This window comes from Rhipicephalus microplus, chromosome X, assembly GCF_043290135.1.
Source record: "Rhipicephalus microplus isolate Deutch F79 chromosome X, USDA_Rmic, whole genome shotgun sequence".
NCBI lineage: Eukaryota > Metazoa > Arthropoda > Arachnida > Ixodida > Ixodidae > Rhipicephalus > Rhipicephalus microplus.
In genome coordinates this window covers 60,123,944-60,147,189 of record NC_134710.1, presented here as the reverse complement: position 1 = coordinate 60,147,189, position 23,246 = coordinate 60,123,944, and the positions used below count along the sequence as shown (strand labels likewise).

At 48.2% G+C, this 23,246-nt stretch overlaps 2 protein-coding genes across 4 annotated transcripts in view; one reads left to right on the top strand and one right to left on the bottom strand.

The window, feature by feature from the left end:
• Rab3GAP1 (RAB3 GTPase activating protein subunit 1) overlaps window positions 1–23,246 on the bottom strand; it is a 358,494-nt gene that overhangs the window by 86,093 nt on the left and 249,155 nt on the right. The gene's annotated exons all lie outside the window — the stretch shown is intronic.
• The window catches only part of LOC119176093 (uncharacterized), a 57,300-nt gene continuing 37,881 nt past the window's right edge, over window positions 3,828–23,246 (top strand). The window contains exon 1 of the mRNA XM_037427223.2: window positions 3,828–3,967. The gene's annotated coding sequence lies outside the window, so the exon portion shown is untranslated. The remainder of the gene's footprint in view (window positions 3,968–23,246) is intronic.

Genomic DNA, 23,246 nt, shown 5'->3' with positions numbered 1-23,246 from the left:
ACACAAACGCCATTACACATCAAGGTATAAGTTGATAACTATAGAAACTGTTGCCGTACAGCAAGTGTTACGTACATGTAAAATGTCCTGGAATTCGAGGACATTTTGTTATCTCACCGCAGAATTTTCATGTTGTCATTGTTTCATAGCATTCATTAACATCACCCGACGTTACCTATAAACTTTTAACACCCACCTTCAATTCTACACGCCTTCACCATAGCAATAAAGTGGGTATACACACACGTCACTCTAAAATGTGCTCATGTTCATTTAATCATAAGACCTATGTAATGACTAGAACCACCTTGCCGGATCAATAGCTTCTATACTAAACATTGTTCCTTTTCGTAAATCATTAGGTAACATTGTGTAACCAGGAACCCAAGTACAATCAAGAACTACACGCAAAACATCATCAGTCGTGGCCAATGAGCCAACATTGTGTAACCCAGGAATTTCAATTGTCTCTTTCTCTACGTTACCACTCCACTCTACAACACCACGGAGACTCGTTGGTATAATACAACAAAAATAATATAGGTAAATAACTCAATCTTTGTCCCCTCAAAAGGGACAGTAAAATATTATGAATCGAATATAATTATTAAAGTAATTTATTATTAAGATTAAGGTAAGTTTCTGTGAAGTATCAAAAGTTAAATCAGCTTAACAGGAGGGCTACCACAACTATGCATTATTTTTTTTTGTGCGCACTTTATCACACAAAATTATACGTCGTGTGGACGTATTAGCAACTCGACGTCACTATAGCAGTCGGCGACAACTACTATACCTGTACGCATATTGTATCGGTGTACGAATATCCAAAACTTTCGATTATCTAATCAAGTACTGTCCTTCCGGTTAGCTCTTCCGATCAAAACGTCACTGCAGGCGTAAGCACGAACACTTTTTAAATAGTTCTTGAATACTTCAAATATCCAACCACACGCACTCAAGCGTGCAAGTGGAACGAAAGTACAACTAATTTGTCCATGAATAATGAAAAGGTACGAGCGCAGCAGGACGAGCCACTCAGAGAGCAAAGCATGTCCGGATCATTCCCCATACAGCTATGAGAAGAAATTGCTTATTTGGTCCGAAGGACGCATTTGTGTCATTGATATGTGGGGTTTAACGTCCCAAAACCACTATATGATTATGAGAGACGCCGTAGTGGAAGGCTCCGGAAATTTCGACCACCTGGGGTTCTTTAACGTGCACCCAAATCTGAGCACACGGGCCTACAACATTACCACCTCCATCGGAAATGCAGCCGCCGCACCCGGGATCCCATCCCGCGACCTGCGGATCAGCAGCCGAGTACCTTAGCCACTAGACCACCACGGCGGGGCCCCATTTGTGTCAAACAATAAGTTTCATTGTACTAAGAGCCACTTCCTAACGTTATTTGCATGAAGATATCAGCTGTGTTTTATGTTTATAATGGAGTGGAAATAAGTTTCTGTAAATTAATTACCAATAAAACCATCAATTGAAAAAAGATATTCTGTATTTGACTCCCGTCAGCGCTACTTGATTTGAATTCAATTCACCATACAAATTCCCACATATCCGCGCTCTTCTAATACACATTCATCTAAAAAAAGTACTAATAGAGTACAAACATTTAGCGTAAAATAACTGAACTATAAATCCAGTATTACACTCATACCTCGATAAAACCCAGATATAACGAAATATAGGTTATAACGAAGTAAATGAAGAACAGTATTGCAATATGTAGTGTTGAAAATATACGTTTATAACAAATTTACAGATGTAACGAACTTATCTTCGTGCAAGATGAAGCTTTGTTAAGATGAGGTCTTGAGTGTACACAAAATATTCCCGAAGGTAACTTGGAGTCGGGCAAGAAAGACACTAGATTTTGATCAAGCCAAAGAAATAGGGGGCATTAGAAAAAAAAAAAAAACATTCCACGATTAATCACCGCCATGCGATAGGTCACGTAACGGAAAAATCGGTTGAAAAATGTCTTTCTACTGTTTTCGTAGACCACGAAAGGCACCGAAACGATCACAGCGACCAGCAATTTTAGCGACATATGTACGGCGTCAACGAGTACCGGAAGCATTCTAAATACTTCAGCCTACATCTATAAAGTTCTCGTTGCTACCTTGCTTCTCCGCGGCAAGCGCAAAAAAAAAAAACATTGAGAAAGTGGTCAGGCAAACAGGTACAACATATCTATATTTTATTCACTCCGTGCTTCAATTAAAGTATTCAAGTGACTCAAATAGAGTCATAAATGTTAGCGGAGAGTATCTTAGCAACGTATAAGGCTTGCAGAATGACTCAGTACTCTTCAGCCATAGTGGTGATGAAGTGCAACAAACGATCGAGGACCACTGCAGGGAAAGCGTTGAAGTTGGGCTGAAGATAAGCATGCAGAAGTCACAGTGAAATTCGCAACAGTTTGGCAGGAGATCAAGAATTTCAAGATTCGAAACTAACCCCTATAGTACCTGCGCAAAAGCGTCCCTTACTAGGCCCCTTACTAATATACTATTGGAAAACAGGGATGAGCTAGAACTTATATGGTCGACATTGCCAAATGATGACCGGCAACTTACCGCTGTCCCTGTAGTTGAAAGTGAAAAAGCCTTGCAGTTCACCCGTATATTGAAATATGGGCCAGTATAACATGGAGAATGACAAAGAAACTTGAGAATCAGTTAAATATACTACAGAACGTGCTTAGGAAAAAAAATAAAAGCTGTACGTCACATTAGGATACCGAAATACAGCAAAGTGAACCAAACAACAAACAGGGATAGCCTATATTCTAGTTCACATTAAGTTAAAAAATGGAGCTGGGCTTACCACGTAAAGTGCACAGGACAACTAGAGGTCAGCTTGAGTGGTCAGCTTGAGTGGCGGGAAAGACACCAAGGAACGGAAAGCATATGGTCGAAGGAGATACCTGGTGGTCAGCTTGAGTGACGGGAAAGATACCAAGGGACGGAAAGCATATGGTCGAAGGAGGCGATAGGGTGGTGAAACTTAAAAAAATTGCCGGCATTAAATGGAATCCGCCCCAAGATAGGATTAAGTGAAGATCAATGGGAGAAACCTACGTCTTGCAGTGGACATAATCATGATGCCAATGATAAGTTACCTCCGTGCGTGATCACTGTTGTTTTCCCCAAATTATTCCCGTGCTCACATAAATGGTTCGCGAAGGAAAGAACACCAAAAACACGGTCCGGAAGTGAGCCACAGTTGACCTCCAGTATTGACACACAACACTGTGCCCGAATGTAACGGTTTCAGGGCAGCCTAAATGCGGAGAGATCTAGAGGGAGCCAGGAGCTGAATAGCCAGGCGACCGGCAATATGAACGCTCCATAGTGCCAAGAGCTCAAAATAGCGCGACAAAACGGACCGGTGAAAAGAAAATCTTGCCGTGGCATAACCGCTCGACAAAGGGGGGCTTACGTAAGGTACCCGGTTTCCCAAAGCCGAGCACCGAAAGCGAAAGCAATTGACGTTGATTCTGGCGCTGTACCGCCAGCGATAGCGGAGCGCGTAGGGCACGCGGTAACAGCTTTTGAGAGGTCCCGCACAGAGAAATGCCGCGGAAGACGCACGAGGAGAAAGGAGTTGCACAGCCGGTCAAAGGGGTGCGCGCGGCCGCGGAGAAAGGTGGCGCGAAGCAAGGCAGGAGGTACGGCTTATTTGGGAAACGGGACCGATGATGGCCGGAACAATCGCGACAACGTCAGAGATGCAGGAGGGGGGGGGGGATGAGTAGCGGCGCTCTCCTCTCGGCGGGAGGCGAGGGGGGGCACGCGAGACCTGCGCGCCGGCCGCAACAGGTTTCGCCGGGCACTCGAACGGCCACACGGGCCACGGTGTGCACGGAGTGGAGCGCCGACGCGCACAAGAGGGATATATACACGACGACGAGGACGCGACCAGCATGACTGCATCCGAACATGTGAGTACGCGCGCCCGTTGTCCACCGTGGCGGGATTGCCTTTTCTCGCGCGGCCTCTGCGTAGTCCAGCTGCAGCCTGCTCAAGACCTGAGACGTCACGCAAGCGGCATGCTCAGATCTTGAGTGAGCTCCTCATTCAGAAACCCCGACGCGGCATGATGCTTGCAAGAATGTTTGCTAGGAAACGCCGTGGAATATCACGTCAAGCATGATAGATTTTTCCAGTGGGCTCCAGCGAACGTATGCCTTCAACGCGCTCTCTTCGGTGACCGTACGAAAGAGAGAGCTGCGCAGACATTACTCCTTCAGCTGACGGCGCGATTGTCTCGCCGTGCTTGCTCTACGCACATTTCACGTGGCATAATTACCGCGCGCACGAAGTACATAAGAGCATGTTCCTGTACTTTCCACCTCATGAAAGCAACAAGCGTACAGTTCCGTCAGTGTGTTTCGTAGCACTCGTCTACACAGCGCCGACGACTGGCGGAAGTAATGCTGACAGTTTCACGTAGACCGCACAGGTGGATGACGCGTGTCACTCGCTGAAACGTTGTAACGGTTACAAACAACGCTAATCGAGTCGCTTAGTGCAGATTTATTATCCTGAAGCCCACATCGAGAAGTTTGACATAACTGATGTTGATGATGTGTGGGGTTTAACGTCCCAAACTACCAAATGATTATGAGAGGCGCCGTAGTGGAGGGCTCTGGAAATTTCGACCACCTGGGGTTCTTTAACGTGTACCCAAATCTGAGCACACGGGCCTACAGCGTTTCCGCCTCCATCGGAAATGCAGCCACCGCAGCCGGGATTCAATCCCGCGACCTGCGGTTCAGCAGCCGAGTACCTTAGCCACTAGACCACCGCGGCGGGGCAAGTTCTACACAACTACCACATTGTATACCTTCACGTGTTTTGTGACATACTCTGTTAATGTGGGAACTATACCATCGAGGCCTCCGGTCGCCAGTTGTGCTGTAATCATGGTGCGACATAGGAGTGTAGAAAAGTCACGCTAACATTAATATATGCACAAAACTTATTTAATGCAGATACCGGCCCTTTGCTAACAATGGCCGTAAGCGCATATCCATTCACAACGATGACAACTAAAGAACCACTCGCCTTAATTATTGAGTGTACACAAAAAATTCCGTAGTCGGACTTGTTAACACGATAAACATAGCGTGACGCTGTTCGAAGTTATACAGGCCGGCCTTTTTACTAGAGCAACTGCAACGGCAAGGTTGCATCTCCACATAGAAGTGCTAAATGGAGTACCGGCTAAATGAGGGCATGCTTAGCGAAAAGCGACAAGTATACAACACCAGTAAAGCTTTCGCAAAATTCCAATTACATATTCTTTATATATATGCACGAACGGTGAACCATTAAATTAGGTGAAAGCGTCAGCAGCTGTTCATATCCAAAACTTAACGAAAGTATAGTCGACAAGAAAATCATTAGTGGAAAGCATGTGAACCTTAAGATTTCAAGATTACCGGAAGTAATTCACTAAATAAAAAAAAGCTTCGCGTGCAGTAATTGGCATTATAACGTCCCCCGCGGCTAAAAGTAAGTGGGTCGTTCCCAGATCCGAAAGGTTCAAGCATACTATAGGCACAGCCGATTAACAAGCGCGTGCAACAGACCAGTGAAAACGGAGCGGGACGGCAACGCGATTAACAAAGCAGACGGCAAAAAACGAACTTCACATCCATCATCTATGCCGAACGAATGCGGATAGCGCTCCTCGGTGCAACATACGGAGACGTGTGTGTACGCGATCAGTGTATACGAGAGGCACACAAATCGACAGAGATCTCGACTGCATGCATGCGCGCGGCGTATGCTCCCGAGGAAGGTTAATGTGGCTCCCTTTCACATTCTTAAGGCGTGCCAACTTCGGTCCAGAAATCGCTCATAACAGCCGCAAATGACTCTCCGCTCGTAATTCCTTTGGCGACTTTTTGCAGAACGCGGGCGTTTCGTATAATTCGTGTGCGCCGAGGAATCTCGAAATGCGCCGCGAAGGCCCCGAGGCTCCGCGGATAGCACGGACATCCGGGACAAAGTGGCAGATTATTCCACGAAGCGAACCATGACGCATCGCGGTTTCGAGGCGATCGGCAGAGCACAGCACTCGTGGCAGCGAGATCGCACTTCTTTGTGTGCTCAAGAGATAAGCGCGAGTGACATAACAGGCACTCGCGAAGAAATGACTACACCGGTCCTTCACGCCTCACGCACGCACTCTGAGCGCCAACTTTCCGCCTGTACGTTGACCAGAGAGCGAGCGAAAGCAAACAGAGTCGGAGGAACTTCGACGGCGGCTGAAGTGAGATCCGGACCAAGCTAAGACAATACGGATGCAGCAAGCTGGTGACTTTAGCCTCCATCGGCTACGACAGCGTGTTACTGCAGTTCTTTGCCATCGCATTATACCTAAATGCAGACAGATACAATAAATAACGTAACAATGTAGAGGGAACGACGGGGTTAGTCTGAAGTGCGGATGAGAACCTTGAAACTTGCAGAGCAGCTCCCCATCGGACAGTGTGCACTCTTGCATGTGTTCAGGAGACGCAACGTTGCAAATAATGTCGGGTGAATGCACTCATGCACTACGATTACTGAATAATCAAACTTATGCTATTCTCAAATTCAAGACCGCAAAAGTGAATGCGAGGGGGTCGAAAAAAAAAAAAAACCGCGGCATTCACTTCCAATGTTCGTAGTATAGAATATCTCGCCCCTGCATACGTTCAACGTGCTAACGGTTATAAAGAGGCGTAAACATAAATTACAAAGCTGACACGACGCTGTTACCTAACTACGGCTTTCGGAAATGAATATGCTTTACTATGAATAAATTTGCTCGAAGAAGTACATTATTTGGAGAGTGCATCGAAAAGTGACCGAAGTAGTACATATTCAGGAACGGAAAAACAACAAGGATTTGACAGTTGACGATGCGGCTTTTTATAAACATGCACAACGAGTTTTCTTTTTGTTTTACGTGAAGAATTATGTCAGAAAAGGCAGTTGCACCGAATCGTTTAATACAAAGAAATGTTTACAATTTCTGTTACACTTGAATGAATGATTGAAACACTGAGGCACCTGTCTTAAAAGCGTCGTAGTGACTATATATATATATATATATATATATATATATATATATATATATATATATATATATATATATATATATATATATATAAAACTTCGAACCCAATAGGAAAATAATGAAGTAGCTATATAGTGCTACTCCGTTTGCACAAGTAGTTGCTAGAGGGCTGGAGGGCTTGAACAATGACGAATGAATAAACACAGGCGAGCACATACTAACGGAGGGGTTATTTCCATGGCGTTCATGAACCTTTACAGGTTACGAAAGCCAAGTAAAGCTGGTCATGATATTAAATGCCCACATATAAGCACAGCTAGTTCTCTGCCTCATTTACAATTCCACATTATAAAACGACGAGGTTCTACGGCGAAATCGCGCAGTTGGCAACGGCGCACATCGAAGTGGAGGCCTTCGAATCGATTCTGAACACGTTGGCTTTTCAACGTGCACATTAAATAATAGTCGCACGAGCATGTTCTCGCATTCCCTATACAGAATGCGGACACCACGATATGCAATGGAGTCCACGACATGGTACTCCGACGCAAAAGACCGTGCCAGTAAGCCACCGCGACGGGTACGAGCATCGAAGTCGACCACCTCCAGAACAAATCCGCTCTATAGGAACACCGGTGCTAGCGCTAATGGCGTGCTCATCCTCAAGCGGCCGACACGCTCGCTTATAGCTAAACATAGCACTTCATGCTCGCCGCAAGAAGTTATTCGTCGGCCATGCCCTCACGCGAGCACCTGGCACACTAAGAGGAGGAGGAACTCGGAGCCTCAGTTCGAAACCAGGCCTCTATCGGCAGGGAGCTGCACCATCCATTGTGCGCAACCAATCGGTAGCACCCCCATTACCACCCTCTGGCGCGCTGCGAACATTAGCAGTAATGGATATAATTATGCAACAGATTATGCCGATGGCGGGCGCGGCCGTGAGCCTGTTCGTCGCGAGTCCACCCATCGCGAGGAGTACATGGTCGAGCTCATAGAGCATCGTATACAGCGGCGTTAGCTGTATCGGAGCCACGTATTCTTGTGTACTTCGATTCCCTCTAATGAGGGGGAATTCGCTAGACGCCAGCATGCACAACTTGTCAAGCAAAGACGGCCACTGTAATTGCACAATGGCGTCTTCGTACTTGACGCTTCATTTTGAGGAGCCAAACTTCTATATGTAACAACGACGACAGCTCAGAGAACAGGCATAAGCGTGAAATTGCTCCTGAGTGAAATATATGGTCGAATATTGTGGACGTGAGCTGGACACCATGAAGCGCCCCCTAGAGACGAAAGCAACACTCCGCAGTTAACAGTCCTACTACATTTCTTCTGGCACTGCCTGCCCTTGTTATCCTCCGAATCGGTCAACCAGGAAGGTAAGTATGGAGTTGAATCGGGCAAAAAGAATCGCCATCATTATACAGCGGCGAGGCAGGAAAGTGTCAACCCGCTTGCGCGGCAACAACCGCACAAAAGCGCAATCGCGACGAGCGTGTGTGCGTCGCTGGATATCCTTGGCAAGACTCGATGACTTCGTCCCTCGGCGCAGTGAGTTCGGCAGCAGCGCAAAGCTCCCCTCCCTTCAGCGCGGCCAAACGGAAAAGCCGCGCAGCCTTGAATGCACCACCAGACGCGGGAATGCCAACGCACGCAAGACCTGTGGCAGGCACCCTCGCCCATTCGTCAAGCAAAACACACGCACGCCGCTCCGAATCAAAAGCATCGACAGCGCGGCTACAGCGAGATCGATAGCATCGGCCTCCGCAGGCCAGCCTGGCGACTGGCCTTTGCAGTGGACACACGGAGGCCACCCTCACAGCGAGCCGCTCAAAGGATTAGTATTTCAATGCTCCACCAGGCACAGCTCCGAGCGTGACGGCGAAAGAGAAATTCGAGATGAAAATAGAGGGACATCGCGAGATACACCTCCAGCTTTGTCGTCTGCCGGCGGAAGTGCTAGATCTCACCGGTGAATTTGTTACGAATAATTAAACGATCCTTCCACCACGAAGGCAGTTAAGTGACGATTCAAGTCAGAAATGCGCCTAACAACAAGAAAATCAACAAGGTATACAAACACAAACGCAAAAACGTTCTAATTTCGCGTTAGGCAACGCTTCAGGGAGCCAAACAAATCCAGCGGCCCAGTGAATCTGCAGGGCAGCGCGAAGTTGCGCCGTTGGCCACTCACTCAAACAGTTCTCGGATAACAGATTCAAGTGGCGGGTCATCTTTAAATATACTGTGTCACTAGTGACATACCGCTTTCGTATACACCATCCATCATATCAGCCAGCTTTGTGCGCGACGGCTAATCCGTGCCGCGCATGCTTCCGGAGCAGATTATCCAAAGCAAGCGCTACGATGTGTCCGCGTAGCGGTATGAAACCAAAGCAAACGGAGCCATTCCGCCGAACGTTATTAGACTGATTTAAGTATACACGCTTACATGAAGCACAATGTGTTTCGCTTTATTACCAACCTGAATGTCTAGACGGTTGACATAATTTCAGTGGTCATACTGGCCGGCCCGCACATCGCTTCTTGAGCTACACGCAACGGTGACAGCATTTCTGACGTTTTTTTTTTTAAACGATTCTTTCTTGGGGACCTTGGACGAGAACATATTGGTCTGTCTGTCTGCCTGCCTGCCTGCCTGTACATTTGTCTGTTTGTTCACCAATAACGGTATTTCCTTTCTCGTTTTTTTGTGCGCTCAATGAAATCAATGAAAAAACACGTCCGCCAATGAGATAAAATTGCCTGTCCCTTTCGGGAAAAGAGCTCACGTAAAACGCATGGTGCTCAAGGAGATTACACACTCAGTTTTACACTTGCAGCAATTTGTACTTCGCTGATTCATATTGAAATAATTAAGCTATTATTATTAATAAGTGGACCCTTCATTCACGAATATTGAACTGCCGATAAATGCATCAACGTTGTGTCACTTTTTTTGTAACAAGTATATATGGTATATGAAAGCCTATATTTCGAAGTGAGAACTGGCATGAAAGAGCAAGAGAACAGACAAGGACATTGTTGTTCCTTGTTTTCCCGCTCTTAGGCTGCCTCAAGCTACTGTAATTACAATGCAAGACTTGTACAATTAGCGCAGCAATAAGTCCTAGTAAAATACGCACATTTCAAGGCACTGACAATGTGACTAATCTGAAAGCAGGATGCAGTTTTGTACCTTTTTTAGCTAGTACTCATACCAACGCATTAATAAAATATAAGTAACGCGCAATCATTGGTTGGGCGTTTATTTTGATATAAAGAGAAACAAGGATTGGCTGAAAGCACAAGCAAAAAAAAAAAAAATAAAAGCGATCCTTTCAACATAGCTGATCGAACGCGTGAGTTTAGTTTTTTTTTTTTTTAACTTTCACGTTTGATTCCAGGTCGCGGCAGCTGCATTTCGGTGGGGCGACATGAAAAAAATGCCCATGCATTTTAGACGGAGGTGAAAGTTAGCTGCGGTCATAGTTTATCCTGAGTAGTCTACTCGGTGTGCTTCAGTATCATATTGTAGGTATGACAGCACGTAAAACCCAGAAAAGTTTATTATATATATGCGCATACACAACTTCCATAGCCGAGTGAGAAGATTCTGGGTCATTAAATCCCATGTGTGGACGTTTAACATTGCCCGAAATCTGTATTACAGTTTACCTTGAGGTGTGCCTGAAGGGTACATGTGTTCAACAGAAAGAACAAAAAAAAAGAGTATAAGAATTAAAAACAACTAAGGCCTACAATATCTAAGCTGTTCGCCTCTAGTGTTTGTTCCAATCAAATTATCATACATAAATAATTCGAGGCCGCTTTACAACCTTGCCACACAAACTCGTTAATCAACCTTTATTTTTTTTCTTTTATTTCTTAAAGGAACGCGACTAATTAAGGCATACAACTAGGCAAAAGTTGTAATAGTGTGGCCGACAAGTAAATGTGTGCCGAATAGAGGTGACTGACTATACTGAAACGGCAAGACAAAACGAATTTACAAAGAACAATGTGTGCATCGCAACGAAGCGTCAGGTCGGAACACAGCCCATCCAATTACAAAACACATCTCAGTAAAGGTAGCGGGGTCACAACAACAACAGCAATAATAATAATAATAATAATAATAATAATAATAATAATAATTGTTGAAGCACGGTCAGCATTAACGAACAGGTACAGAATCAGCCTGGCGGATGAAACAGGACATGCATGGTGGCGTTTTTCCCAGAAAGAGCATTCCAAGTGAACTTCCCATACAAAAATAAAAATAAAATAAACACACCGTCCATGTAATTTCAAGATAAGTGTTCCGTTTTCAGCGCGCCGCATACCTCTTCTGTCAGTGACTTCAACAATGTGCGGCAGGGGAGAACTCGCAAGTTCTCAAGAAGGCGCCAGATGGGCGGTTCGGAGAAAGGGCCTTCGAGGAAGGAAGAACGCTCCTCAGATTATCTCCGGTCTCAGCGTGCACGCTGTGAATTAGCGCAGAGGGGGCCAGCGCGAACTTCACCCGACCTAACCTGGGAAGCGGCCGAAACGCCGGCGGACACGCCTTGGGAGGCCCGCTGGCATCTGCATTTGGCCCACATATACCGAGGCAGCTGCCGCGCACGTATGCCCTCCCTCAAGTGAGGAAGCATCGCCCGTGTTTCGTGCAACGGCAGCCGCATTCCGCGACTTCTTCGAAGCGCTCTCACCCCGCAAACTCTGCGCATTTACGTATACAGTCGTGCATGATGTGAACATTAACACGGCGGAGACAGCTTGCACGCACTCAAGCTGTGTACATTCACACACAGAGGTGCATGGACGTAAGCACAGAGGTTTCCGTTGAGAAAGAAGAAAAGATGAGCTATTCGTCCTTAACGAACACAAAGACGCAGTTGTATGTGTATGATCGGCGAGTATACATTAAGTATATGTTAAAATACAGCCCAGTGAAGGGATATAAAGAAGAAACACAGGAGGTCTAACCAAGCTGACATAGCATTGGGAGCCGTTCCCGATCAAGATGAGTCCACCGTTCGTCTTGCTACCAGTTCGTGCCTCGTCCCTCTCCCTGTCGGCGGGCAAAGAGAACAATGGACGAGCGATGGTAGAGTCGCGGCGGCCGGGTCTCCCGAACCGTGGGCTGGAGCTCCCTCCCTGGAAATGCGTCTACACGAGACTGCATTGTCTCGGGCCGTGCGCGTATATATGTGGTAATAAAATTAGGGTCGACGAACAAGGAGCGGCCGCATCTCCAGCGGTCTCTCCATTGTTCACGGGCGCGCGCACACCCGATTTTCTCGGCACGCGGACAAAGCAATAAGGTCAGGCAAACATGGCCGTCACTCATCTGCCCAGCGCATCGTCGCTCTATCATTACGCCGCCTCCCGCGCTCGCATCCCGGCCAGGGCATCGCGATTCTCATCTAATATTTGCCGACTCGCGCCTTGGCCCCAGCGCACGACCAGATATACGACGAGACGACGCACGCGCGGAAAACGCGAGCGAAAGCGATGAAGACCGCGAAATGTAGGCCAACCGGTCGCATTGTTTGGACAGCGCCAAAGCTTCCTCACGCCTGGCGCTAACCGATTCAGAAACCTGGCGAACTTTTGCGGCCCTTGTCCGACACTTGAAAGGGGTGGGGAAGGTGCTTCGACCTATTGGCGGATATCTGTTCCGCGGCTCACGAAAGCTCACCCGCGACGACGCCACTCGGCGACAGCCATTGTCTCCTCCTATTGTCCCGCTTTCGCGCGCACCGGCGAAGCGAGTGGCGGAAGAAAGCGCGCGGCCGGACAGGCGGCAGTTCCGCTTGTGCATCCACGCCGAGCGCCAAGAAAACAAAAAAGGGAAGACATCGCGTGGACACGCTCTTGGATTCGGTCATCGGCAGGCAGAAAGCGGTCAGCGCGACAAAAGAGGCGCTGTGCGGAGCCGCCCACTGGGTCGCCTGCCTCACGTCGGCTATACCACCACCGCCCGTTTACGGCCCATGACGTCGACGGCGTCCCGTGGGAATGCGCAAGAACAGCCATCGGGGAAACCAAGCCTTCGCGAGAGCTACAAACTGAAACAGACATGCGGGGCAGGCGCTAAGCTAAGAATAAGCGCACATGCGCGCACAGAGCATGAAGAAAATGAAAATTCCTCAACAGCATCACCACTTGGTAAATGGCACAGTAATGTTGACAAAAGTGGTAATGTCATATCGGATGCCAGAGAGCCGTAAGCGAATAAGAAAACCAACGAGTAAGAAACGAAGGGGTTACAGGTGGTTTCTCTTCTCATTCGCCGGCACCCCATGTATAGTACAGCGTAATAACGTACTAATTCGCCCAGCAAGGTACCTTACGAATGTGGTAGGGTCAGAGCTACTACTTAAAGATTGTAGAGATGATGCTTCCTTTGTGCGAGTGGGTCGTTGGTCGAGAAAAGTGAGGAGGTTTGTACGGCGAAATCGCAGTAGCACTCTTGAAGCATGTAGATTTACGCGAAGCAGATGCGACTTCGCATTCGCAACGTAATCCTCCACAAAGCCCCCCCCCCCCCCCCCCCCGCCCCGCAGAGGACCATGTCAACGTTTCTACCACATACAATTTGTATTGATACCACCACCATTTCACGTTACACGTGTGAATGCCTTTTGAACAACAACATACAAATCGCACGAAGGTGAAGAAGGTGCTTAATTTGGCATCAAATGTGGAGGCTTTTCGAGTTCCAACCGTTCTTACTCTAAATAAGCACGGGTTGAGTAATACTTTCAGTCCAAACAAACACTAGTTCCAGCATCAAGATCGTGCACAAGAAACGACTGACGCAGGGACAGCGGACACAGTATCCGTAGCTGGCATGACCGATGCATGGCTTCGATACATATTCTACAGACACACAGAGAGAGAGATAGATGAGGGCTACATATCGTACACGGCGCAAAACAAGTTACACAACCACGACAGCCGCTGCAATGAGATGCATCTGGCCGCGCGAGTTCGCCCACGAGAGAACGCACAAAGTGAAGCGGGCAGGCAGGCGATTACGAACACGAGGGCCGAGTGCCTCCCTCCGCTGACAAAGGCCGATGGACCGAGGGAGTCCAGCGACGCGTGTTCACTTCGATCTTGTCGGAAAAGCGCTGGTCCGAGCAAGCGTGTTCTGGGAGATAGTCCCGTCGCTTTGACAACCCGAACAAGCGCGCGCCCAATGTGCTGTCCAGGTGAGCCCACAATCCAAGCGGCCAGCCTGAGAGTGGGCGCGACAGGCGCGTCGCGTGAGGTTGTCTAAATACAGTGGGGATCGACACAAGAGCTGCTTGCATGCATGGCCAGCAGAGGAAAGCGAAACAGCGTGCCACTCAAAAACGTAAACAATCTAACCTGCTCGTGCGCTGCAGACGCGGGACTGTCCGGCCGGAATGATCGGGTGCCGTCGTGCGAGACTCGGAGAAATGAACGCTCGAAAACGCTCATCGTGAAAACGCCCAGCGTACAAATGACTCCTGTGTATGAGGAGTGAGGCTTGACTATATCCGCCACTGGCATCCACATATGTTCTATATGGAAACATACGACTGAATAGGTTCAGTAATTGAGGCTCGATGACATTTCGGTAAGGAAGCACTGCGAGTAATACATTTCAGCATTTTTCATTGTAATACAGCCGATCGAACAGAATCACGGAGTTTAACATGAACATACCCGCCGCAGTACTCACCTGGAGTATTTCGCTGAAAAGAGCGGTCATAAAACTACAATTTGAATTTCAGAACAAGCGACGCAAAATGTGTCCTTACGACCACATGAGCTCGTAAGTAAACTAAGACATACGAATCTCGCAAAAAAAAAAAAAAATGTTAGCACTTTTTGTACTTCCCACTCTAGTGGAACCACCGCATAAAACGCAAAAGATGGCCCGAATAAACACACCCTGCAACTCTGCAATCACGACAAAGACGCATTGGCCAACCTCTTTCATTCTTCAACAAGAAGGAAATCTTTCAAGCAAAATAACGGACCACAACATCGACAGCACCGGCTGTGCCGCGTATAGGTAGACCCATCGGTGGCGTTCAGATGACAGGAGGGTGCGTAGTTGCTACGAGAATGCATGTCTCTCCTGGACGTGCCACACTGATTCGTGGGCGGAAGGAACGGGCCAGCCGCGTTTCAGACGCCATGTCATTAGCGGCCGTCACTGGCAAGCGCACAACCCGCCCTCGATGCGGCGACTTCCGGGCGCGTGGTGCTGCATCCACACAGAGCAGCTGCTGGCCCTTATGCCAGGAAGGCCGCGAAGACAGATCGCCACGACGCCCATCGCATTCTTCACGGCAGGTGTGTAGGCGTTAGGGCCCACGCATAACTGTCGCATTTCGGCATCTGTGTGGCTATTGAAGAATTGACCCTCCACACCTGAAAGTATGGCTTCCTAACCCGACACTTATTCCTGACGTTCGACTCTGCAAAGCTTAAAAGACGCAAGGGCATACATGTCTGCCATCGAAGTCAAGGCAACATACGAGGTCGTAAGTGTGTTGACTGGCGAATAGAGAGATGAAGAGACTATTCAGTGAAAAACTGAGGGGCCCAAGTGCAAACTTACCGTGTTGTGCGTATACACGTACACATCTCGACGACAACAATAGAGTGTTTTCCCAAGTTACGAAAATCGGTACACAAATAAGTAGAGGCGGTATAAGGCAGTACGCGGTGGCGCTCCTCCATTCCAGTGACAGTGCGCCCTCTTCCCCGGACGACAGGTGTCTCGGTAACATGTGTAGGTCGACAGGCAACAATGAGACATGACAACCTCACATTAATTTCTGAAAAAGCTTTTGTGGTGTTGGTGTGAAAGAGAGATTCTTGGCATGAAAGAGGGTGAAAAAAAATGGGGTTGAGTGACGCAGTGCCTTCACCGACAAATGGTCAACCACCGGGAAAGGAGGAGCGGTACCGTATTCGCGTACAGTATTTCCGTAACTCGCCAAAACTCTAATACACACTTAAATGGTACACACAAAAACATGACTGCTCAGCACCCATACTTCGTTGTATGACCATGCTAACGATCAAGTTTTTTTTTTTTTTGAAGTTTGAAAGCATTGCACTGTGTGCTATTGGCGCAATGCTGAAATCGTACCGGGTCCCAACGGATGACGCGAGAAAGCGCGCTGGCCGCTACGTCTGACAATGAACGCAGGCATTCAAAAGACGACAACTGTAATCGTTGACGAAGGAGCTAGCAAGCGCTCCACGGGACCATCGCAAAAAATAAAGAAAAAAATCTAACCCAGCCCTCCATACGGGCATGAGTGGACGGCAGCGCGCGCGGTCCGCCCAACGTGTTGGACGTCCTTTTTTTTTCTTGTTTTGTTTTTCTGCGAAGCACGCGCCTTGCGCTCGATAGCCGAGCTGGTCGGACCAGCCGAACCTCCCCCGCACAATGGCTGGCGCGCGCGCGATAAATGATTCTGGTGCCGGGCACCGAAAGCACGTGCGCCAATGAGGTCCACCCAGGTGGGCGCCTAGAAAGAAGGCGAACAGTGTCGCCATCGTTGTCGAATATGACCACGGCGCTGCTGCGGCTGCCATCAATTGCCGCGGGAAACACAAAAGGTTCGAGAATGTTGAAAAGCAAAGAAACGGGCGATACACACCGGTTGCGGTCACGCCTGTTCTTTTTTCTTTCAAGGACGTTCCTGCTTCGTGATCGGGAGCTGTGTGGCCGCGTAGCGCAGTCGAAATAGAGCCTTCCTCGTAAGTAAAGGGGGAGGGGGGGGGGGCATGGGAACACGCGCACTCTGTTCAGAAATCTGAGTTTACCAATGACAATAAATCATTGTGCGGCGACGATAAAAGCAAACGCAAACAAGTTAGGGAATGTGACCGGCAGAAACAATGTGAAATCGTTAACGCGAAAAGGTGCCACGCATGGAATCACGACCCAAATCTTAGGTATACCATACGAAAGCTAGCTAAAAGAGTCACTCAGGCAATACTCAAGAAATCTCAACCGTATGTGAGATACATGCGTACAGTGCACACTGACTGAAACGAGACATCAAAACTTGAAGTACAATGACCGGTTGCCCGAGATAGCCGCGTAACCTTGCGAGTAATACCGCTATGCGCAATTCTCGCTCTGAATCAATCGTGTGGGTCGAAGTTACGCAGATATAACACGTACTGAAGAGGGTGGAGGCGAAAGTGCGAGCAATACTCGGACCTAAATTGTCGTGTTTAAATCTGCGAACACAGCATAGCATATACGTGCGCGGACATATTGTTAGATAGTAGAAAAATGTTCATACCAAGCCCGAAATTTATGCAGCCAGACTTTATTGGAATGCGGGTTTCAGTAAAGTCATCACATCTGATCTATAAACGCGCATCGCTATTCAGGTTATAGAAAACTATTTGAATAGTCGAACCGAAAGCGATTTGCGGGGTTTAACGTCCCAAACGAACCGAAAGCGGCATTTCACAACAGCAGAAGGCCTATAAGCGAAGTGTGGCAGCTTGGGCTAGTTGGTATGGCATGACGATAGTGATAGCGCGAGAACAGAACGACGACACAGACTCCTGTCCTTCTTGTCTCTGTGTCGTCGTTCTGTTCTCGCGCTATAACTATCGTCTATAAGCGAGTTCGGCAGCCTGTTCGCGATACATAAATAGTCGTGCAGGCACTCTAAATAGCTGTATATTCCTATACCGCTTCGAATGCTGCCATGCGGTTAAAACGGAACAGCGCGCGCAGCGGGCAGGCAGCACGGCTGCGTCACGTGTACTCGTCAAGTGAAAAGCAGCGATAGCCTATAGTAGCGTCATGCGCGCTCATCTACAACGCGTTCGCGCAGCGGCGAGACGCCAAGAAGCGACAACGGGAGTACACGTTCCCTCGCCATAGGAGTGCGACCTCGACCGTGCCAAGACCAGTTTCCACTTCTGCGTATACGCAGCGCGAAAGTCCCGAATCAAGCCACATTTTAACACTTGGCGCTGCGCCCTGCCCTCGGGGGCGACAGACGAGGAAGCGGTGGAGAGCAGCGCGCATCTGGACAACTCACCCACCCAGCATTAGTCAGGCGCGCGCGAAAGGGAGCGTATGCGCTTAAAGATGCACAGTATACTGGCGCGAGAGCAGACGCAAAAAGCCGAGCGCGGCATAAGCGTGCCTGCCGAACCAGGAGTGACCACACGTATATAATGGTTGCACAGGTCATCATGCAGGGGAGTGGTCCACTCGCTGTAGTTGCCAAGTGCGGTGCATGAAGGAAACGCGAGACGTGACGCGGCGAAGATGACTCCATGCGACGGTGAACGTCGACGCTATACCAGTTCTCGACTCGTTTTCTGTTGTTGTTTTTTTGCTCGGTGAAAGAAGGTGAGCATAGCGTCGCCAGCGTGTACTCTCCAGCAACTTGCAATAGACCATTTCACTCTTGAGAAATACAGACCCTTGATGACAGTTTCATCCACCGATGTGCCTTAATAGCATTGGTGGGCAAGAAGAGCTTTAGAAAATAGCCTGGTGATTTTCGATACTTTCCTTATCTTATTTGACGAACTATATTAAAATAAATGTTCGTCTGAGCTACAGAAAATTATAAGAGATTCCTTTGAACATCACGCACGTTCCTTTTATCTGAAAAACTAAAGAGAGATTTTCCTTATCCTTGAAAGAAATTGAAAACGTGCTTTTATTTTGACGTTAGGAGCTGGTGAATGAGGTGACCGGAAGTTTTTTTGAAGTACAACGCTTGCAGTCTTGAAACCGTCCATAGAACGATGCACAGTATAACAGTTGCTGCGCGGTGCACAAGCCGTCAATGTACACCTGCGAGCGATCAAGGCCGCGAATGACAATCTACCCGCAGCGCGATTAAAACGACTCCTAATTACGTGACTCGTAACAAGTATCGAAGCAGCTTAGGGCAACGCTCGCCATTGTTTTATTCATACTCATAGAAGTTCTCGCGGACATGGCTTTCACGGACTGCATGGAAGTCGCTGAGGGATGATTGATTGATTTGTGGGGTTTAACGTCCCAAAATCACCATTTGATTATGAGAGACGCCGTAGTGGAGGGCTCCGGAAATTTTGACCACCTGGGGTTCTTTAACGTGCACCCAAATCTGAGTACACGGGCCTACAACATTTCCGCCTCTATCGGAAATGCAGCCACCGCAGCCGGGAATCGAACCCGCGACCTGCGGGTCAGCAGCCGAGTACCTTAGCCACTAGACCACCGCGGCGGGGCGAAGTCGCTGAGGGACCATGGATGAATAGCTTTTTTTTATTAACTAACTGCAGTTAGTATGAACAGTCACAACCAGACTAGGCTACTGCGCTGTCATTGAAACCTTAATCGCGAACATTTCGCGAAATCGCGAAAAAAAAAACTGTTTTTTATATTTCTTTATCACCGGCGTACGCAGTCCTGCAATCAATGACAGTAAAGCCACCATACTCCATTATATACTCTCCACATTTAGAGTTGGAACTTGGCGAAATGAATATGAACAATACTCCATTATATACTCTCCACACTTAGAGTTGGAACTTGGCGAAATGAATATGAACCATACTCCATTATATACTCTCCACATTTAGAGTTGGAACTTGGCGAAATGAATATGAACGGAGCTAATATCGCAACGCCGTGCGAACGTGCTGACAAGGCCGCGCACACAATGCTCGGAACACTCAGTTCATTTGTCGCAGTGGCGGCGCGCAGCCAGCCTTGGTATACGTGACCAGCGATGGCTACGCGGCCCTTTCAATAGATTAATTCGAAATTGCAGCAAAAGGCGACACCGTGGCCTCGAAGAACACCAACCTTTAATCAAGGTGAGGCCTTTCGAAAAGCCCGCTCAAGCACATGAGGCGCCGCCGCAGCCGTAGGCAAGCCCGCGCTCATTTCTGGTGCGTGTCGCGAACAAAGGCGGCCAACCTCTCCTCAATCACGTGCTTTCAATTCTGATAGCCAAGCAAAAAGCTGGGCTTTGTCTCGATGATGCACGTCCCTTCGCAACAGCAGTTCCAAAAGAACTTCAGTTTGTATTGTTCAGGAGAGACGAATAACCAATCAATCCGAATTTTTCTTCTCTCTCTCTCGATATCAGTGCACTTTCGTTTCTTTCGCTATTATCACTCACAGTGTCTCCCTCTTGTTCTGGAGCGAGTTCGTTGCGTGGAAAACCTCATAATTATAGCTCCGTTAACTAAATCGCGAATATAAAATCCAAACGGCAACTGATATGCTGACATACCTCAAATCATTATGAACGGGTGTGCTAATATCATTTAGTATTTCAGACCGAATCTAAAGAGAATCCAACAGTGTCCGAAAGGACTCAAATACGATATATGTTCCCCGCGGATATAATTAAAGTTGTCACCCAAGTTGTATGCGCAACGTTACATATCACAGACAAAGTTACTACACTGTTCTTTTTCAATTTATTGATAGAACGTGTAAGGCAGATACGGAATTTAAAGAATATAAGAAGTATACAGAATTTTATAAAGCAAATACTCTGCACGAAACAACACTCGAATAAGACCATATTGGTATCATTGTAAAGTTTTGAATGTTGCACAACCATGATTAGGCATCTAATGAACACGTATTGTTGGACACACGAACTATGGCGTTCCTGCGCCTTCAGGAGACTTAAAGTCCACTGCCCATGCAGCTGAATACTTATAATGCAAGTTTCCTTCGTCTTGCGACAAACCAGTCTCCCGCTGCTAACGTTTACGCTATTCTGTTTTTCCTCCGACCTGATCACGAAGTCCCTTCCTAACCAATCCGATTTCTGCGAGCCGGAGCGCAGGCATCTCACGTACCTGCATAAATAACCCGTAGTCTGACCAAATAACGAAAGCAAGGAGTGCGATGCACGCACCTGGCAAGCAGAAAACGTAACACAAGGAAGAAAGAAAGGGCCCAGACTGAAATACGCAAAAAAACCGTACTTCATTCCTCCGTGTTTGTACTGAGACTCTCGAGGCCAAAAGATAACCATTGTGAAACGAAAATTTCGCCAGACACGTCGCGCTTTTCCAGGAGTGCGTGAATTAAGTGCCAGATTAAAGAGCACGATCTCAGGGAGGTGCGCAAGCCACGCGTCCGTGCCAGTCGTCTCTCCTCTGTCCTTGGTACACCGCAGCAGTAACACAGAATGAGCTGACCGCCATTTCTGTCGCTGCTCCCGCGGTCCAAGAAAGAAAAAATCATTGCCATGAAAAAAAAATAGCTATACTTAGTAAACTGCTCTTCTGAGATAATTCTAAACAGGATGGGAAATATCGCCTTGACATTCAAGCTGCACGGGGATGTTGACACGCTGTTGCCCTTAACGAAACATTCTTAGCGTATATAGTTGTAAGTAATGTACAGCTAAAGTAAGCTGCAGTTAAAGAGAAGCGCTGAGAATAATCTTGCGCGCTTAGTATGCAGGATGAAAGCAGAGGCAGGGCAGCTTCATCTAACTACCTTCCATTACTCACGGTCATCAAGTAACTATGCACATAAGAGCTCACGGTATCGTCGTCTGTTTTCGCATCAGGAATAGAAAAGCCTAAGTAACGGTCTAACAGCCATTCAGCAAGGGGCTTGTTATTGACAATGCGCAGAGAGATACACTACAAGCATCGCGAGTTCGTGAGTAATTTCACCCGGACGAGAGAACTGCAGCCTTTCGCATTTATCCTAATACACCTCCCCAAAATAGACGGAACATGGTCGCGCGTCTTTCCAAGCCGACAATTTCCCTGCAACGATACAGGCACGCAAAATCATAAGGAGCGCGGGCCACGCAAACACGACGCTCGACGATGGCTACAACTGAGAACATCGCATTCACCCACGGCTCGTTCGCTCGCAGTCACTCCTTCATTGATTGATTTGATTGATTTGTGGTGTTTAACGTCCCAAAACCACCATTTGATTATGAGAGACGCCGTAGTGGAGGGCTCCGGAAATTTTGACCACCTGGGGTTCTTTAACGTGCACCCAAATCTGAGTACACGGGCCTACAACATTTCCGCCTCCATCGGAAATGCAGCCGCCACAGCCGGGAATCGAACCCGCGACCTGCGGGTCAGCAGCCGAGTACCTTAGCCACTAGACCACCGCGGCGGGGCGGAGTCACTCCTTCAACAAGAGTTTAATTTGGACGAGTCGGTTCATCGTAGTGGTACAGTATAACGGCGCGACAACTGTAGGAAGAGACTTTCCTGTCCATTTTGTCTCTTGATACAGTTGTGGCGCTGTTACTATACAATACAACCGCTCCTTCGGCGAGTGTCTCCGTCGCGATCCGCCAAATATAACCGAGGAAGGGGGGGGGGGGGGGTCGTGGCGTTCAAACATCATTCGAGAGGCAGAACAAGCAAATCAATAGAACCATTAACGTCGAGGGCGATCGAACAGCACGCAATGGGCGGCCCCCGTCGTGAATGCAACGGTTAAAACGACTCGGCCGAAAAGCACTTCCTCCGGCGAGCACGGCGCGCTCCGAAGGCCTCCCTGGACCGACGATATGATCGAAGGGCGCGCGCCACCTCGGGCGCTGTCTGTCGTGCTCGCGCGCTTCGGTTTCTCCGCGGCGAAATGCGGCCGTTGGTAGCCGGCCGTAATAACAACCTCCGCCGGCCAAGTCGAGGATGCATGCGTACGCCCTACGATGCCGCACGGAAAACATTTGTGTTTCGCGGCAGACGCGGTCTGCTGTACAGGGCCGGCCGGCCGGAACCGGCGCTCAGTGGACAAGTGCGGGAGGTGATTACCACGCGCGTGCCGGGGCACCGACACACTGCCATCGATATCCCCCCCCCCCCTCCAAACTCTGGATCGCATGCCTACCGCCGAAAATCGTGACTGCTTGCGATGAGAGCTGTAACTTATTCGGCCTCGCGGCTTCGGCGCTGCTGCGTCGACGAAAAATAATACAGAGACGCAGCTGATACCACACAATTTCTGGCTGAACGCAATCAGCCATACGAATTTCTTGCAAAGTGATAGACACGAAGCTTTGATTATGGCGAAGTGCATGCTCTACAGCAACTTCCCCATTCGATTAATACATTTCATAAAGTATCGTCATGCGTGTGCATACCACACATACACA